This window comes from Hyperolius riggenbachi, chromosome 4 (genome assembly GCF_040937935.1).
Source record: "Hyperolius riggenbachi isolate aHypRig1 chromosome 4, aHypRig1.pri, whole genome shotgun sequence".
Classification (NCBI taxonomy): domain Eukaryota; kingdom Metazoa; phylum Chordata; class Amphibia; order Anura; family Hyperoliidae; genus Hyperolius; species Hyperolius riggenbachi.
In genome coordinates this window covers 128,824,159-128,843,742 of record NC_090649.1, presented here as the reverse complement: position 1 = coordinate 128,843,742, position 19,584 = coordinate 128,824,159, and the positions used below count along the sequence as shown (strand labels likewise).

Sequence of the window (19,584 nt, the reverse complement as noted above, 5' to 3'; positions counted from 1 at the left end):
TGATGAACCTGATTGGAAGCCAGCGAATGACTGCTCGCTGGCTTCTACAATATGTGGATGGTTGGGGCCAGGACTGCTATTCTATATGCGGACCACTGATATTTAAAGGTGTAGTGGGCCACATCTATAAGTTATACATTGGCTATCATTCATAAAGCATTTCCGCATGCGGAAATGCTTAAAACAGCTGACTTTACAGAACACTCAGCAAGTTCTGCATTCATAAAGGCTCTTTCCGCATGAAAAGCTGACACTACCGAGCAGAGCGATAAATCACCACCTTGTGCGGTGACTATCGTAACAAATGTAGCAAAATGTTAATTCATAAAGATCACCGCAAGCGGTATGAGGTCGGGAAATACCGCTCCCTTGGATGTGGTGATAACAATGTAAGTGAATGGAGACACAGACCTCCCAGGCAGCTGCAGTAGAACGGAACACGGAGAAATGTATCAACTACGCAGCTTCCTGTGCTTCCGCAAGCCTACCGTCTGCCTACCGACAGCATAGTTCGTGGAATCTCCGCACTGCTATCGCAACTGGATACATTTTTATGAATGAGCAGCCAGAAGTCTAAAATTCCGCCAGCGGTGTTTTCCCGCATAGATTTACTTTACCGACAACAGTTTTATGAATGATAGCCCTTGTGTTTGGGGGCCAGCGAAAAAGCCTCAGGGGGCCGCATTCGGCCCGCGGACCTTAGTTTGAGGACCACTGGCCTAAATGGTGGCGGAAAAAAACAAGATATAGATCAATTCATTGTGATAAGTAGTAATAAAGTTATTGGCTAATGAATGGGAGGAGAAAATTGCTGCGATGCATAAGGTGAAACACCACTGAAGGCTGAAGTGGTTAAAAAAAAAGAATTGGGATCCAGAAGGGGGCTGATTTCCGAAATTTAGCATCCTCTATTCTCATGAATGATGCTGCCCTAAAATGCCTGTCTGCTTTCTATGGTGATAGCAAACCTACACGGTGTAAGATGCTGCTGGCAGAGTTAGCGGAGCTCCACAACGGCACAGCTATTCTGCTTAGCCCCGCCTGCATGGGCGGAATCTCCAGAGATGTCGAAAGCAGCTTCCTGATAGCTAAACGCTGATTGGATGTCAGACCCATTTCGGTTGTGGAGTAAAAGAGCCTGTGAGAGTTAGCTTGTTATTGGATGGGCGGAGTGAGGCTCTGTGCTTGTGCAGCGCTGATTGGCTGTGGTTGGGCTCGGCTCTTGCAGGAGTGAGTTTGCCGGAGGTTGTGAGTTCTGAGCTGCGGATTGTTTCAGCGCCGGAAAGGAGAGGTAATGATGGGAGCGGCAAATAGCCGTGATCGCTGCTTTATGTTGTGTCTGATAACACATCGTGCTGTCTTCATCTAGTGTTCCATCAATGCTCCTGCGCTGTTATATGGGTCGTGCCTAGGGGAAGCCCCCCTTCACTGACAGGGGGATTGGGGCTTCATAGTTACATCCCTAGCTGCCAGTAATCCCTGATTACCATGCATAACTCCCAGCTGTCCCTTCTTTGGACAGACAGTCCCTCTTTGGGGATCAAATCCCTAATTCTTCCTTGTTTGTCCTCATTTTCAGGACTCGTATACAGATCTTTGTAAATGCATGTATTTTTCTACTGAACATTGTGTTTAATTGGCTCTAAACTTTGCTTACATCCTTTAAATTGATGCATTTCTTATTTTTAAATGTCAATATCAAGGAAAACTAATGATGACTGACAGTACCAGTGTGGTTTGATTTATGATTAGGGATATGCATGTGTGATGGGCATGATTAGAAGTGTGGCACCATGTCAAGAAAGGTTGCATACACATCCAGTTTGGTTGGCCAGTGATTGATCGATGTTATCACTACCATGTAGTATGAGAGCTTACCTGCTTAATCTGTTCATAGTATTCAAAATCCCTCATACTACATGGAAGTGGTAAGTGGCCAATCAAAATTGGATGTGTGTATGCACCTTTATACAGCCTTGTACACATCCAAGCGTGCATACAAGCATCCAATTTTGGCCAATGATTGCCTAGTTTTACCACACCCATGTAGTATAAGGGACAATAGATTTTGAGTACTATGAACAGATTATGCATGTAAGTTCTCGCAATACATGTAGAGGGTAACTTTTGCTAAAAATTGGCCAATCAACATTGGATGCACTTCACAGACTACTTAGAACCGTTCACATTTGTCAAGCATTTCTGTTAAAGCACAGGCTAATTCTGTGTACACGCTTCGATTTCCGACATGTGCGATTGATACAGCCTTCGATTTTGCATGTTAAGGACCGATCGAACATGTCGGAAATATTCAATCGATCCCGCGGATCGAGCAGGAAATCGCAACGTGTGTACCCAGCGTAAGGCCAGTTTTAGGCCCCATTCACACTTGAGTGATTCCTGCTCAGCGCAAAATGATAGCGGTATTAAAAAAACGCTAGCCCATGTAAGCCTATGCCAGTGTTCTCACTGCGTTAACCACAAACGCGGGGCATGCATCGTTTTGCTGGCGATTTGTGATTAGCAATTGCGATTAGCATGCATAGCACCACTAATCGCGATCGCTCCCAAACCACTGCAGTGTCCAGTGATTTTTCTTTTTGCACGTTAATCTCAGAAAAATCACTCCTGCAAAACTTACCGCCGTCGTCTAGTAGTGCCGGTGTGAGAAATTCTCGTGCAATAGAATGGAACTGCTGCTGATTTTGTATGTTAAGATATCAAAATTCCTGGTGCCCAGAACTCCACAGCTGTTTCCACAACTAGTTGATATTGATTTTTCTATTTGACTTTTGGGCATTTTTTTTTACTACTGATAATCTCTTCTAAAACTGATTAATTTACTCATGTCTACAAGAAACCTGACCACTTTCCCAACTAATCTGTGCCTAGTACTAATCCTCCTGTGCCGTTCATATAGGCTTTCAACTTTGGCGCCATATCCTTTCTCCCTAGCCAATAAAGTCTTCCAGCTGATGATGCAGCCCAGAATCCACACACCGCCAGCTATGTTGGGTACTGGTTTAGATGCTGTGTGCCAAATTGACTTGCTTCAGGCTATTCATGAATGGGAATGCAGACTGGTGATAAATTAAGCTTGTTAACTTGGCATACGTGTCTTGGTATAGTACTACAGGGCACTGCATCAGTTGCAAGGGGTCTGTGAAGTTTATAGTAGTCTGTTTTAATGTGAACTTATGTCCAAACCCTGTGAAGTAAAGCAGACCTTTGAAAACATTTATATAGGTTGCCATCTATTAATTTCCTAATATTTCTCTTCTGTGAAATTGCATTATGTCTGATGTGTGCTGAATGAAGCATGAGTTGATACATTTGCCTTCCCCTTCCTTCCTATATTAAGCTCTCTCTAATAGTAAATACAGTTAAACAGAGGCACCAAAATTGGATAAAAGCATCTAAAAACCGTTTAAACGAGGGGAAGTATGGATGGACTCGCCTCCCTCGAGGTAAAACAGACACAAAGGCTCCAATTTAGACAAGTCAGAAAAAGGTACATTTAATGAGTGACTCCAGGTTGCATCGAGTTTCGCAGGTAACACTCTGGCTTCCTCAGGCAAAATAATGGAGCAAAAACACACCGGAAGGGTCTGTGGCGTGGCAGAGCGCCTCTGGGCTTTCAAAGGTGAACTGCCCCTATTTCTAGTCATGTGATATTGGTGACAGTGGTCTTGAAACAACCTGTAACAGCTTTACTTGTGATGGGGATAATCTGCACCTCAGGGCCTTCTGGCTGCCCATCGCAGCCATACACAAGTCCACAGAAAAACACCTGTGCATTGTGGAATATTCACAATGTAATGCAATATTGCAACAGAATATGCAGCACACTTTGGGATGAAGTTTCTGGCTCTGGTCCCTGGTCAAGTGCTGAACCAAATCAAAGGCTGATGCAAAATATAAACCAGCACATCAACAGACCACACCCTCACCTGGGTGGGGCCATCTTTGAAGGTACAAACAGATCTCAAATTCGTCATTGAGGCCCTCTGGCTTCAGTGTCTCTAATGCTGCATACACACTTGAGATAAAAGTCTCTGGAAAAGGCAAGATCACAGACCAATTATACCCCATTCCATGTAGTATGAGAGCCATACTCTACACAGTCTATTCTATGGAGCTGCACTCCCCATCAGATAAAATCTTTGCAAGATGCTGCACACAAAGATGCCTGTACACATTCAAAAGATCATTATCTGCAAAAGATCTCTTCCTGCAATAGATCCATTCCTTCAAAATGCATTCATAGTCTATGAGATCTGCAGATCATCATACACACCTTGTTTAGCAGGCAATCATCTGCAGATCAGATCCACCAGGATGGATTTTCAGATCTGCAGATGATTGCCAGATATGCAGATGAAGTCTGTTAAACAAGGTGTGTATGAGGATCTGCAGATCTCATAGACTGTGAATGCATTTTGAAGGAATGGATCTATTGCAGGAAGAGATCTTTTGTAGATAATCTTTTGAATGTGTACGGGCATCTTTGTGTGCAGCATCTTGCAAAGATTTTATCTGATGTGGAGTTCAGCTCCATAGAATAGACTGTGTAGAGTATGGCTATCATACTACATGGAAGGGGGTAAAATTGGTCTGTGATCTTGCCTTTTCCAGAGACTTTTATCTCAAGTGTGTATGCAGCATAACAGTCTGTCCAGAAGCACTCTTTCCTAAGGTGGACATGTGTGGTGCGAACCCCTTCTAATGTTCTTACCTCCTGGGGATTCTCTGTTGCCCCTGCCGCTGGCTGGGAGAGTGCAGGCAAGCCACGTGCAGAGTAGATGCTGCTTTTAGTCTGTAGCCGTAGCATACTACCTGAGAGGATTTACAAGTGTAAAAATTGATAGGGAATCTTGCTCAGGTCCTCAGATGAAAAACTGCATCACCCTTGATACTGGGGCAGTTGAGACATGGGAAGGAGCCAACCCGCTGGGTGACCCAGAAACTGGGCCCCTGGCATCCATCACCTGTCCTCCTAGCCCTCCTAAAAACAAACTAAGATTTCTTGCCGCTGACAAGTGTCAGCTAAGGCCCAATGCTCATAGCAGCCAGTCATATTTATAGTTTCAGTTGCAAACTGGCTCTGTATGATGACAGAATCAGAACAAATGTTTTCAGGGATCCAACAGTTCTCCTAAATGCAGATAAAAGCAAATGCAAGGTGCAGAGCAACTGATTTTACTTTTCAACCCTCCCCTTTCTTCCCACAGGACTAATACAATTTGATTCATTTTGGCCTCTGATCTAGAATCGTGTAAAGTCTTGTCACAGTGGTTTGAGTGGCATGGTTGTGGTTTTGTACTACAACAAGCAGTAGACAATCATGAATAGCAGTGGGTGTGGTCATTGCCTGAAATTTGATTTGAAATCAGAAGATGTGGTTACACATCACTTCCCTTGATCAGTATTTGTATCAGGGAGTATCTTCAGATAGAGCTCTGGGCTGTTCCCTGTAGTGTGTAGCTAACTTTATGTTGTAAAGCATGTCAGTGCTTCTGACATTGGTGTGCCTATGCTGAGTGTGACATTAGGGTGTGGATGTTCCCAGAACAGCAGCTCCATGTCAGGACAGTTAGGAGATAGAGGATGTGAGCTACATTGAGTTCTATGAGAGATGATAGCAGGATATGCAGTCACAGTGAATGAGGCCTTCCTGTTTTATGTGAGACAGAGGGGGAGGGCTACAAGTAAAGACTGGTGTCCCTCCCTATCCACATACCATTCACAGAGGAATGACAGCATGTAAAATATGCTGTGAATACTTTTGCCTCTAACACAAAATGTCTCTCTTTTTTGCAGTTACTGACTACCCAGCAAGCTCATAGTGAACCACAACTCCTAGTCGTGTGTGTAAGGGGCTGCAAAGGACCAAAAAGCCCTCTTACTAATGTATGTGGTCCTTTGTAGCCCCTTACACAATCGGTTCACCATGAGCTTGCTGAGTAATCTGTAACTCTGGGCTTTTCAAGTGCTACCCCTACCCAATAGAATAGAGCCACATAAGGCCCGGTTCACATTAGCGGTGGCCATCCGGAATCGCCGTGCCGGAGCCGGACCGCATGCGGAACGGACGCACAGCATAGCAATGAAAGTCTATGCGTCCGTTCACATGCGTCCGTTTCGTCCGGACCGGATCCGGACTCCGGCGTAAGACCCAACATGCGCTATTTTTTGGTCCGGCTCCTCCGGCTGACGTATCCGGAGCGGAGCCGGACTGTTGCATCCGGCCAATAGAAACCAATGAGAAACGGAGAGCGCACAACACACTGGCTATAAAAACCGGATGTTCTACCCCACTTCCTATGCGTATTGTAGCGGCGATTTTGGATGGGGACACATGGGCAAGCATTTTGGAGTAGAGAAGCAGTGACTTTAACCGTGCTGGAGATGTTGGCAGTATGTCGGCGGTGGAGGTGAGTTCTAAACAGCGGAGGGCCTGATTCCACAGGTCCACCTTCTGCTGACCTCCCAGACCCCAACATTTTAATTTATTTCTACTCTCTTTTGCCAAACGGATCCGGATCGCATACTGATGAACACCTGATGCAACCTGACCGGATCCGGATCGGATCCGGGTCAGAACCGTACGGTTCCGATCCGGATCCGGTCCAGATCCGGTCAGGTCATCCGGTCCGTTTGGCAGAGAACCGCAAGTGTGAACTGGGCCTTAATCCATGCCATGCAGTGATGAGGATCAACCAATCCAAATCAGTCTGCATGCATGTTGGATTATCGTGGTTCTGTATAATTATCATTATACACCTCATTCAATTCCAGCAGTTCTGGAGGTGTGGTTAGCTTACAGGGACAACAGATGATTTTCATTTTCAGCAGTGATGCATCGTGGGAGACATCCTATGCCCATTCCAATCTAAATAATTGCCAATACCTTGTTTTAAGAAGGCAAATTTTTGTTTTTTTCTTTGCAGTGAAAAACAGAAGTTTGCCTTCTTAAAACAGAAGATATTTGTGATTATTCAGGTTGGCGTGTGCTCTTAGGTGAACCTCCAACCTGAATAATCGCAAATACCTTCTGTTTTAAGAAGGCAAACTTCTGTTTTTCTTGGCATTTTAGTAAGAGGGCTTTTTGGTCTCTTTTAGCCCCTTACACACTCCTAGGAGTTCTAGTTCATCATGAGCTTGCTGGGCAATCTGTAACTCTTTGCAGTGAAGCATTGATCAGTAATAGCAGTTACATTCCATGCAGTCAACTTAAAATATTTGGGTAATTGTCAACCCCTGTGATTTTGGGGTTTAAATCCTTGATTTGAAACAGGACATTGCTTTTTTTTTTTTTTTTTTTTTTGTGCCTAAGTGGCACTTAAACTACTACACTAGGCTGGATTTCTACTCCTGTACCACCATGGAAGAAGGTGGTGATGGTGGGTGTTCTGTATAAACCTCACTGTTGACTCTGAAGAGGTTAATGGTCTCCTACTGTACTGACCTAGGGTTTCTCTTCACTATACAGCGCAGGTGGCTGTGTTTGTGCATAGAAACATAGCACCTGAGTTGCTCTCCATTGCAGTGCCAATCTTAATCGGTGGGTGACAGTGAATGGGACAGCACTGCACTGTTGCACAGAGCATAAGTGGGAAAATCAAACAGTGCAATCTATGCCCTTCTGATATCCTTGCATGCCGCATACTATACGCATTGCTGAAATGTGCATACTAACACTTATAATGGAAGTCTGAAAGTGAGTGTGCGCCTGTGGGAACCTGAAGTGAGAGCAATATGGAGGGTGTCCACTACAAGACACAGAAAATGTATATTGTGCTTTTCTTCTGGCGGACTTAAAGCCAGGGCTGTGGAGTTGGAGTCGGGGCAATTTTGGGCACCCGGAGTTGGAGTCGGAGTCGTGGTTTCAGAAACTGAGGAGTTGGAGTCGGAAGATTTTTGTACCGACTCCACAGCCCTGCTCAAAGCACCAGAGCTGCAGCCACTGGGGTGTGCTTTGTAGGCAGTAGCAGCATTAGGATGTCTTGTCCAAGGACTCCTTACTCCATAGGTGCTTTGCTCAGAATGAGAAAGCAGATCAGCTGCTTTGACTCCGGTCTGACTCCACTGGCTGCATATTTGTTGCAGGTGTGTAAAAACTGAAAAGCTCAGCATGATAGCCAGGCAAGTGAATGAAGATGGCAGCCTTGTATTCTCATTTCAGGTTCCCTTTAAACTTGATTGGTGGCTTGGAGTACAGTTAGCAAATACCAGGCCAGAGTATGATACTGACCCGATGCATTGTCGCTCCGCGAAACAGTGCATGGTCAAATGCACACTGATGACTTAATTGTATACTGCAGGTGTTAATTCAAAGCCTGCATGCAGTGAGTTAGAATAACGCATGCCTTGTGTGTAGACTGCAATGGACACTGCATGCATTATACCGTACGTGTTAATGCAACGCCTGCATGCAGCGAGTTAGAATAGCGGGATTCATTACAACAGAGGGATGTGAATAGGCCCATAGAATTGTATGGGCACTGAGTTGACATACAAAATTAATCTGCAACAATACAGTGTGAATGTCCTTAGTACTTACCCAGGATTTCCTCCAGCCCCTGGCAGCCGCTATGTCCCTTGCAGCAGCTCTGTAGGCCCCCGGACCCCGACAGTGCGTAGGATGACCTCCAGGTCGTCCACTACTGTGCCTGCGCTGCTCTGTCACCTCCACATGGTCCAGAACGTACTGCGCCTGTGCAGTATGTTCCGGAGCACGCGAAGGTGACTTACAGCGGCGCTCGCGCAGGTGCAGTAGAGGACAACCTGAAGATCGTCCTGTGCACCGTCGGGGTCTAAGCAATGGACATAGCTGCTGCCAGGGGCTGGAGGAAGCCCTGGATAAGTAGCACTATGGATAGCAGGAGTTGCTTGACGACTCCTTTTTAAGGTCTTTTTACAGTGTGCATGTTGCAATACTATCTCAATGGTGCAGAAAAGTCGCACTGTGCTTTCGTTGTGCGGTGTGACCATACACTACAATAAAAGTATGCCCCGCTGTAAACGCACATGATGTCCAGCTGTGCATTACTCCGAAGGAACCCGCTGCCCCGCACCCAATTTGAATGTACCATAGGAATATCCCTGCTTCTCATTACAATGGATTCAGTGTGAAAGGACCTTTTACTATATATAGTAGCAGCAGAGACAGAAATGTATGAATCACACTGTGCAGACAGGTATAGTTCATCTTATCCTTTACACTTACTTTTTGCGCTTCAAATTTTTTTTCAATATTCTGTACTGCAGTTTTTGTTTGTTTTTGTTCTTTGCAGTTTCTACTACTTTTCAAAATGCCTGTCTGGTTAGCAGAATTGTACAGGCAGCATTCCGTGTGTGTGTGTGTGTGTGTGTGTGTGTGTGTGTGTGTGTGTGTGTGTGTGTGTGTGTGTGTGTGTGTGTGTGTGTGTGTGTGTGTGTGTGTGTGTGTGTGTGTGTGTGTGTGTGTGTGTGTGTGTGTGTGTGTGTGTGTGTGTGTGTGTGTGTGTGTGTGTGTAGATAGATAGATAGAATTTTTTTTTTTTTTTTTTTTTTGCAGATAAGTAGTCAAACATGAATTCCCACCTAAATGTTTATTTACCCTTTGAGCTAAAATAAAAGTTGGGTGAAACTTTAGTGCTAAGTTTCAAAATCTGGTGCAGTCTGATTTTTAGGCCCAGTGCACACCAAAACCACTAGCAGATCCACAAAACGCTAGCGTTTTTTGGAGCGGATTTCAGAGTGAATCTAAGCATGTTTAGATTAGTTTTCTAAACATACCTAGTGGTTTTGGGTGCGATATTTTTTTTTTATTTTTTTTTTGTGTAGCAGATTACACACATTGTTACAGTAAAAGCTGTTCCTGAACAGCTTCTGTAACAAAAACGCCTGGCAAACCGCTCTGATGTAGCGTTTTTTTAAGAGCGGTTTGCGTTTTTCCTATACTTTACATTGAGGCAGAAACACTTTTGCAAACCGCAAACGTGCAGCAGGAGGCACGTTTGAGGTTTGCTACAAACCTCAAACTGCCGGTGTGCACCATCCCATTGAAATAAATTAGCCAAGCGGATTTACAGGTGGATGCGGCCGGCAGATCGCATCCAAAACCGCTCGGTGTGCACTGGGCCTTACTTGAGGTTTTTACTGCTGGTTTGGTGTAAGTAGATATAGTGCCATTATTTCATATGCTTTTTAATGTACAGTGTAGTCCAGTGTAACATTCCAAACAGATGGAACATGCCAGTGCTTTCCTGTGTCATATTATAGGCATGACTGTTACATGCCACAGCCTCTCTTCTGCCATCTGTGGTAACCAAGTCTTTGCCAAAGGCATCTTGGCACGCACGCTCCAGTAATTCCTTAAATACTTTTACATTACAAGCATTGATATGATTTTGTAGACATTAATTTGTTAGACAGTTAATACAGTGGACAGTCTATTGTGATAGAACTGCTGTTGTTGTGTATGTGCTGTTAATCTGTTGATACAGCAAACAGGAAATTCTATGAAAAGTCAATACAGCTGTATGGTTGCCCATATGCAGCTGCCTAGGGTCTCACTGACACTGACAGTTTTTAAAATGCCTCAATTGTAGTTTTCATTTCTATGCATGTTCCAGGTAGTTATTGTAGTTTTGAGAATTTTTTTTTCTGTATGAGGGGAGGGGGGAAATATATTCTGAACCTTTTCAACACTATATACAGAGTTGGGACACCGAGAGCCAAATATAGTGTAGTATGTACTGATAGTTGAAGTGACGTACGATAGAGTAATAAGCTATACTCACAAAGCAGGGTTGCCTCAAAAGCAACCACTGTATAGGCAGGTGGGGAGATTAGACCTAACACCACTCAGGATAACACCCCTCCACCAGGGGTGGACTTGATATAGTGTAGTATGGATACAGAGGCGCCAAAAGGATAAGTATCTAGAAAGTTTAAAACACGAGGAGGCCGTGGTGGACTTACCTCCTCCAAGCAGACACAAAATTGCCAATGTGTTTGTCAAATAGAACAAGTTTATTTACATACTCTGGGGACAAGGCAATGCGTTTCGCAGGTTTGATCCAACTTTATCAGGCAATAACAATGGAATAATAGCATATGTGGTCAGAGAGGTGCCTGGCTCTTCTATTGACCACAAATGCTATTACTCTGTTGTTATAGCCTGATGAAGCGGGATCAAACCTGCCAAACATGTTGCATTGTCCCCCGGAGTATGTAAATAAACTTGTTCTATTTGACAAACACATTGGCAATTTTTGTTTCTGCTTGGAGGAAGTAAGGAGGTAACTGCCTCCTCATGTGTTAAACTTTTTAGTTACTTTTATCCTTTTGGCGCCTCTGTATCCATACTATGCTTTTGAACACTATAGATAAGCTAAGTAGCCCCTGTTAGCAACATTTTAAATGCTTGTGGAGTGTATAGCATTACAGTGGCGATTTTTCATTTTGTGTGGCAGTAGAGGGTTGTTTTAGCTTTGATTTCCCTCCTTGCGTGGCCTGGGTTTCTGCTTGACCTTCAGCAGTGCTTCAACAATATCGCCAGTTTTACAAGGATGTCTGTGGCTGCATTTGATGCACTGCTGAAGTAGCTGCAGCATCTGCTGAAATGATGCATGGTGCCATCTCTGTCAAAGATTACCCATTGATGTGTTGCCTGGAAGTGGTGGGCACAGTCTACCGGTGCCAAATGTATTGTGTGTGTGATTGTGTGCTTTAGCTTGGGTTGCTCACAAACCCCATGATGCAGACCTTTCCAAAGAGAGGGCTTTACCTGATGAGTTTACGCTTAAAAGGACAACTGAAGTGAGAGGGATATGTAGGCTGCCCTATTTATATCCAGTTGCCTGGCTATCCTGCTGATCCCCCTGCCTCTAATATTTTCAGCCCCAAATCCCCTGAACAAGCATGCAGCAGATCAGGTGTTTCTGACAATATTGTCAGAACTGGTAAGATTAGCTGCATGCTTGTTTCTGGTGTAATTAACTTACTATAGCCAAATAGGCCAGCAGGGCTGCCTGACAACTGGTATTGCTTAAAAGGAAACCCACATAGCAGCCTCCTTATCACTTTCACATTGGGTTCAGGTTCTATAAACATATCTAGTAGTAACATCTAGTACTATAGTAACTTTCCCATTCTCCTGAATCTGCAGATTGGTCTAGCTTAGTGATTTGCAAATTTGGCTCTCCAGCTGTTAAGGAACTACAAGTCCCACAATGCATTTGCCTTTATGAATCATGGCTGTGGCTGTCAGACTCCTGTAATGCATTGTGGGACTTGTAGTTCCTTAAAGGACTTACGAGGCCAACGTATAAAAAAAAAATTAAGTACCTGCATCTCTTTAAAAGACACGGAGGCCGCCATCCGCGCCCTCCGTGTTGTTCCGCTGGGTTCCCGCCATTCAATAGACCCCCCCCCCCCCCCCCGGCCGGTCACGACCGCACGGCCCGGGCTTTCCTGCCTCTGCCAATATGGCCGCTGGAGCCGGCCGCGGCTGCGCAGTCCACACAGCTGCGAGTGTGGCTGCGCAGCTCTAGGGCCAACCCCCCGATCCACGCTCCTGTAGCGGCCATATTGGCAGAGGCAGGAGAGCCCGACCCGGGCCGTTCGGTCGTGGCCGGGGGGGGGGGGGGGGGGCTATTGAGCGTCGGGGACCCGGCGAAACGACACGGAGGGTGCGGATGGCGTCCGCCGTGTCTTTTAAAGAGATGCAGGTACTTAACTTTTTAAACTTTTTTTTAAAAAAATGTTGGCCTCGTAAGTCCTTTAACAGCTGGAGAGCCAAGTTTGCAGCTCACTGGTCTAGCTCATTGTAAGCTAAGGCTCTGTAGCCCGTACACCCGTCCAATTTTAATCTGCCGACGACTTTCCAACTTTATCACTGCCATGTAGTAAAACTGGATGTGTGTAAGGACTTTAAGCCTATAAGAAACTGCTGGAACTGCTTTTGGTCTCAGCAGAAGATGAAGGGAAACGGAGTGTATTAGTCTGACAGTCGCTGCATTTTGTGAACAGGAGGTCTGTGTCAGCGTGAGAGGTTCATGATAGACAGGAAGCAGCTATTTGCCTCTCTGTCTGTGAAAGATCCCACACTCCTTCCTTCCTGTGTAGCTTTGTATGAACTATATCACATTACAGGGGGCCTCGCTAACAACAATATCCACATCTCAGGAACTCTGCGCTTATTTGGGGAAAAGATCTGCCAGCGGCCTCACACCATCCTGTATGTATTGAGTCTCTTCCACTTACTTTTGTGTAGCTCTTCCCTTCACAGCCGATCATCGACCTCCTCTGTCTTGGCTCCTTAAATTATTCTCCACAGTACTGCTGTTCTGCTGAATTGTTTTATTTGAGGAAAAAGCACACAATATTTACCAACGTTGTAGCCTAGAGTTATTGGGGAGTACAGACAGTCCCCTACTTAGAAATGACTCGAGTTACAGTATAATCTCATTATAGTAAACTCTGATAAAGCAAGCATTCGGGTATAGTAAATAGCGTATCCAGGTCCCGGCAAAGCACCATTATAAGTATATGGGAGAAATGCCTGGTATAGTAAACCCTGATGTAATAGAACTTCTGCTAAAATAAACCAGTGTTTGGCTCTTGCATTATTTGGTATCTGGCTATAGTGGAAAGTGGGCGGGTGCATGCGTCATACGTCAGAGACCCATGAGCCGTGGTCAGGCTGGCAGCCACTTGTAACCTGCTTGCTATCTGCACACTACTCTGCGCTGTGTGGATTACCTTACAAGTATCAGCAGGTGAGACTTATGCTTCCTGTGGAATCTGCTGCCTGACTACTGAGGGAATTGCCTGTCATCTGTAACTTGCTTGTGCATGGCTGCAACACTACGGTATGATTTAGGCTGCACAGAAATGTGGACGGAGGACCACACTAGCAGTACTGTATCTGCAATAACTGGTGAAAATAGTCGAGCCTGATCAGATCCGTCCCCCTGCGTAAGCGTGCGGTATCTGCGATTGTGCAGTACAGCGAATCCTATCGATTCGGCTATTTCTGCCTGAGTCTGAAGAAAATGCCTATTGCCCCTGCGCGAGGCTCACACAGGATTGTTAGGAACCTAGAGCCCTGGTGGATCTTTAGCAGCTGACGGCGCAGAGGAGAACAGTGGAAGCCTCATTAGGATCTAGAGGCTTCTCCCTCCTGAGGTAAGTACCCCATACCCCCCACCCCCCCTTTTTTTTTTCTTCTTACAGATCCTCTGAACGATACCTATAAATGGTATCATGCATCCTGATTCAAAACTTCCTGCTGATGTGATATTAGGAGGAAAAAAAACCCCACATCTGCTCTCCCTGTTCTAAACAAAGGTGAAACTTTTCTGGCTACTTCTAATGTCTCCATAGAAGTGTTTTGAAAAAATACTCTAGGACAGTGATCTGCAAACTTGGCTCTCCCAGCTGTTAAGGAACTACAAGTCCCACAATGCATTTGCCTTTATGAATCATGACTGTCAAACCCTGCAATGGATTTTGGAACTTGTAGTCACCTGGAGAGCCAATTTCGCAGATCTCAGCTCTAGGAAATATATTTTCACATTCTGAATCTTCAAAAAAAAAAAATTCTTGAAGGATGTTTTGGTTATTTGAGGTGACATTGTTCTTTGGAACTTTAGTATAACCAATACTACAACTAAAGAACTACACTGACAATCTGTCTTCATACTCCACGTATTATTTCAAGGCTTTTTAGTTATAAAATAACCAATCTTTTGTACTGTCTCATACTGCAACCTTGCCTTCAGCAGATGACAAAATAAACACATTTTGATACAAGAAAATGAGAATCTCATACTTTGCAGAGATTACGCTGTCATTTTTCTTGGTTCTAGTCTAAAAATTGGCCATAAAATCAGTTATTTTTGCAAGATAAAGAAATTTGATCCCTTCTTATAACTATGTAGTGCAGGTGTTGAGACAGACACAGAACATTTATATCGCCCCAGAAATTTCTTCCAGCCGGGTGGCATGAAATAGTAACCGGGTGGCATGAAAAAGTAGCCGGGTGGGGCGAAATGAGAATGCAGGGCCAGTGCTTCTGTGAGCAACTCTGCTTACAGCATAGGAAGAGGAGAGCCGATGACAGCCGGGTGGTCACCAAAACTAGCCGGGTGAAGCACCCGGCTAAAAGAGCCTGGGGAGAACACTGCACGCTTTTTCTGCTGGCGGACTCAAAGCAATCTATAACAGACTGAACTCCAGAGTAAGAAAGTAAGTTTGAAAGAGATTTTTTTTTTTCTTTCATTCTTTTTCGTTAGAGGACCTGGACTCTTGCACTGGACAGAAGGAAAACGTAGAGAAATGCACCCTATATGTAATTAGAGAGTTTAGCCTATCTAATTCCTCCTCATCTGTGACACAAGTGTAACTTGATCTCTCAGCTGCCTTAGCACAGCAGCTAATTTGTAAACATAGAATATTAACCCTATGTTAGCTTCCATGAAAGCAGGAAATACACACTGCAGATTTATTGCAGGATTGGTATCAGCTGTAACAAAGAAAACAAATTCTTTAAAGCTAATGGGAACCCTTATTTAAATAAAAAAAAAGTCAGATACTCACCTAAGGAGAGGAAAGGCTCGGTCCTAATGAGCCTTCCCTCTCCTCTCCCGGTGCCCTCTGTCCTGCACTGGCTCCCCCGTCCACATCCCCTGCCGAGGGGACTTCGGGAGCCGAGTCCTCCCTAAGACAAGCTGCTCCATACTGCGCACGTCATAGTGGCCGCTCACGCGTGCGCAGTGTAGAGCAGCCCGTCTTCGGTAGGACTCGGCTCCCGAAGCTTTTCCAAAGCCTCCCTTCGGCCGGGAAACAGCGATATTTGACCGAAACTGTTGAATACCGCTATGGGGGAGCCAGCGCAATAGCGGGGACCGGGAGAGGAGAGGGGATGCTTCCTCTCTGCTCTAAAAGATAAGCAACAACATAACCACCTTCAAAGAAAATCTGTACGAAAAAAAGGGCCCCTGGGGGGTACTTACTTCAGGAGGGGGAAGATTCTGGATCCTAACGAGGCTTCCCCGTCCTCCTTTGTTGCCCTACTGGGACCCCCGATTCGCAGCGAGGTTAATATTTACCTACAGCAATGGTGCGCAGGTGCACTAAGCGCTCTCCCTTCAGGCTAAGGCGGAAATACCCGAACCCAATCGATCTGCTCTACTGCGCAGCTGCGAATCCTTTGCACCTACGCAGTAGAGCGGATACGATCGGGCTCAGCTATTTCCGCCCAGCCCGAACAAAGAGCCGCTACTGCGCCTGCGCTGGATCCTGGAGAGGTAAATAAATCTCATGCTTGTCAGGAAAGGTTTCATGGGAGCCAGCGCTGGATTCCCCGAAGCGACAGGGGAAGGCGAAGCCTCATTAGGACCCTGACGCTTCCCCCTCCTGAGGTAAGTATCCCCCAGAGGGGGAGGGTTTTACAGTACAGAGTCTCTTTAAAGTGAATGGGAACCCATATTTAAATATAAAAAGTCAGATACTCACCTAAGGAGAGGGAGGCTCTGGGTCCCAAAGAGCATTCACTCTCCTCTCCCAGTCCCCGTCATTGCGCTGGCTCCCCCATAGCGGTATTTGACCATTTGGGTCAAATACCGCTGTTTCCCGCCCGAAGACGGGCTGCTCTACACTGCGCACGCGTGAGCGGCCACTATGACGTGTGCAGTATGGAGCAACTTGTCTACGAGGGTAGGAAGAAGAGGATGGAGGCACTGTAGTAGCAAAAATATGGTACCTTTAATCCACGGTGATACAGACAGCGGGGTACACAGTGGGGGTGAGGGGATGCCTGACAGCTGTTTCGCTAAGAAAGCTTCTTCAGAGGCAAATAAAGAACTGTGTACCCCGCTGTCTGTATCACCGTGGATTAAAGGTACCATATTTTTGCTACTACAGTGCCTCCATCCTCTTCTTCCTACTATGCTAATGTATGCCTCTGAGAGCACGTTATAGCACATGGTACAGGATCCGGTGTATTCACTGCCTCTGTGCCATCTGGTGCCAGTCTTTGCCTCTCCATATTGTAAACTTGTCTACGAGAGAACTCGCCTCCCGAAGACTTCCGAAGTCCCCTCGGCGGGGGATGTGAACGGGGACAGGAGAGGGAAGGCTCATTAGGACCGAGCCTTCCCTCTCCTTAGGTGAGTATCTGACTTTTTTTTTTATTCAAATAAGGGTTCCTATTCACTTTAAAGAGACTCTGTACTGTAAAACCCTCACCCTCTGCGCACCATTGCTGTAGGTAAATATTTACCTCAATACGATTTGAGGGGTCCCAGCAGGACACCGGAGGAGGACGGGGGGAAGAGTCATTAGGATCCAGAATCTTCCCCCTCCCGAAGTAAGTACCCCCCAGGGGCCCTTTTTTTCGTACAGATTTTCTTTAAAGGTGGTTATGTTGTTGCTTCTCTTTTAGAGCAGAGAGGAATCTCTGAGTTTAGGTCCACTTTAAAGAGTTTTCTCAGTGTGTAACACAAACTTAACGTAATATGCATTTAAGCAGAGGTGGTCAACTGGCTACTTAGAAGGGTGCAGCTACTGATATCCCCCTAGGGCTACACTTCATAAATCTCTGTTTGATGCATAGTGATTGTTCACATCTTCTTTGTCAGTAAGGTGCATACACACGTTTCAGATTCTGTTGCCTGCCGGGATTATGACTGTATCCCTTGGGCGATAGGTTTAGAGTGCAGTGCTGCACAGATGTCTCACTAGCCTCTTGGCAAGCGTTGCATTTTGTCGCAATGCAGTATGATTACATTGCAATGCAATATGATTATATTGTAATGGTGTATTCACACCTGCATGTTAGTGGTGCATCGCTGCAGATTTCATTAATGACGCTCAGCATGATGTTTACTGGACGACGTGTGTTTTTACAGTTGCATTTTCTTTTCTTCAGTATGACATGTATCTTAAATACATTCACAACATTTTTCTAGTCACCTGGGAAAAATCAAGGGTGACTGTTGTAGCATCAAAATGTATGTTGAACAAAATACAAATGTTTGGCAGTTAAGAGTTTAATTCCCAGAAAATGCTATGATTACTTTCAATACTGAGGCTCTGAATCGCTTTCTGACTGGTTTTGGACTAATTTGTCTAGTGCAAGGTTATGAAGGTTTCCTTTAGGGCCTATTTCCACTACATGCAGATTGGATGCAGAAAAACTCCAATGAAAGCCGGTGGGCCTGTTTCCACTTAATGCAATTATTCTGATGCAGATTTTCCCATAGGTATTCATTGGAGTCAGTTTTTCTGCATAAATTCTGTATTCAATCTGCATGTAGTGGAAATAGGCCCTTATGCTTATTAGAAGCATGGACTTACACAAATATGCCTGGTGGCCTTCCTACTCGCCTGCTAACATTTTGACAGTTGGACTATGCCACTGCCTTTTAGGGAGTGCTTTTGAGAATGAATTGAGTCCTCCCATGAGGAAATAGTTGAAAACCTTTCAGAAAGGGGTTCAGAACATTCAGATTATAATATATTGTGAGTGACAAATACATACAAAATAAAATGCATTTGCGTTTCTGCCTCAATGTTAAGTATAGGAAAAACGCAAACCGCAAACAGTACTTCAGAGCGGTTTGCCAGGCGTTTTTGTTACAGTAGCTGTTCAGTAACAGCTTTACTGTAACAATACATGAAATCTACTACACCAGAAACGCTTCACAAAACCGCAAAACGCTAGCTGAAACGCTACAGAAAAAGAAGAAAAAGCGTTTCAAAATCTGCTAGCATTTTGCGGATCTGCTAGCGGTTTTTGGTGTGCACTAGGCCTTAGTTTTTATTTTGACTTTTAATTTTCAGTTAAGGTTTGCTTTAACACTTGACAGTTTTTCCCCACTTACTGTGGAACTGTAAGACTGAAAACCTTACCTGGCATAAATATTTTCCTTCCTTGTTCGGCCCTGCCCCCTTCTTTTTAGGTGCTGCTGCTTTAAAAGTGTTTACTGTGGCACACCTTTCCCCCTCTCCCCCTTCTTTTGATGTCACAGTCGTTAACCTGGCAGCAGGTGGACAAGCCTGAAAACAGTGGTGCATTTATTGACCCTGGTCAAATAGTTTTTTTTTTTTGTTTTTTTTTTTGTTTTTTTTATACAAAGGAGGTACTGATCCCTCCATAAAGTTTATTTGCAATAAACTACAATGTTGGTTTTGGAAACATCTTGCTCTTTAGGTAGACAATCTTATTGCTATGGGACAATACCTATGTGAACTCTTCTTTTTCTTGCTGTACTGTGCACAAGTCAGAAAGTAGCTGCTGCTGTGACAAGGATGTGTGCTGACTGCCAAACCTCAGTCTACTTTCATGTTACCTTTGCAACTTCCTCATTTAAGATGTCTTTTGTTGAGCATGTTTACTTGTAACATGCAAGTGTTTAATTAGAGCACTATACAACACAAAGAAAGAGAAATGGAAATGTTAAAGGCTGTGTTCGGTTTCAGTACCATAAATAACATGGGCATATTTGCTGCCGTATATGCTACTGCTGAGCAAAGGTTATGCTGCAGGCCCTTGTAGATTTGAGATAGATTTGAGAGATATGATGGTTA

General features: G+C 44.8%; 1 protein-coding gene across 1 annotated transcript in view; it reads left to right on the top strand.

The window, feature by feature from the left end:
- Nucleotides 1–1,207: 1,207 nt before the first annotated feature.
- SEPTIN2 (septin 2) overlaps nt 1,208–19,584 on the top strand; it is a 77,296-nt gene continuing 58,919 nt past the window's right edge. Inside the window, exon 1 of the mRNA XM_068280618.1 lies at nt 1,208–1,291. The gene's annotated coding sequence lies outside the window, so the exon portion shown is untranslated. The remainder of the gene's footprint in view (nt 1,292–19,584) is intronic.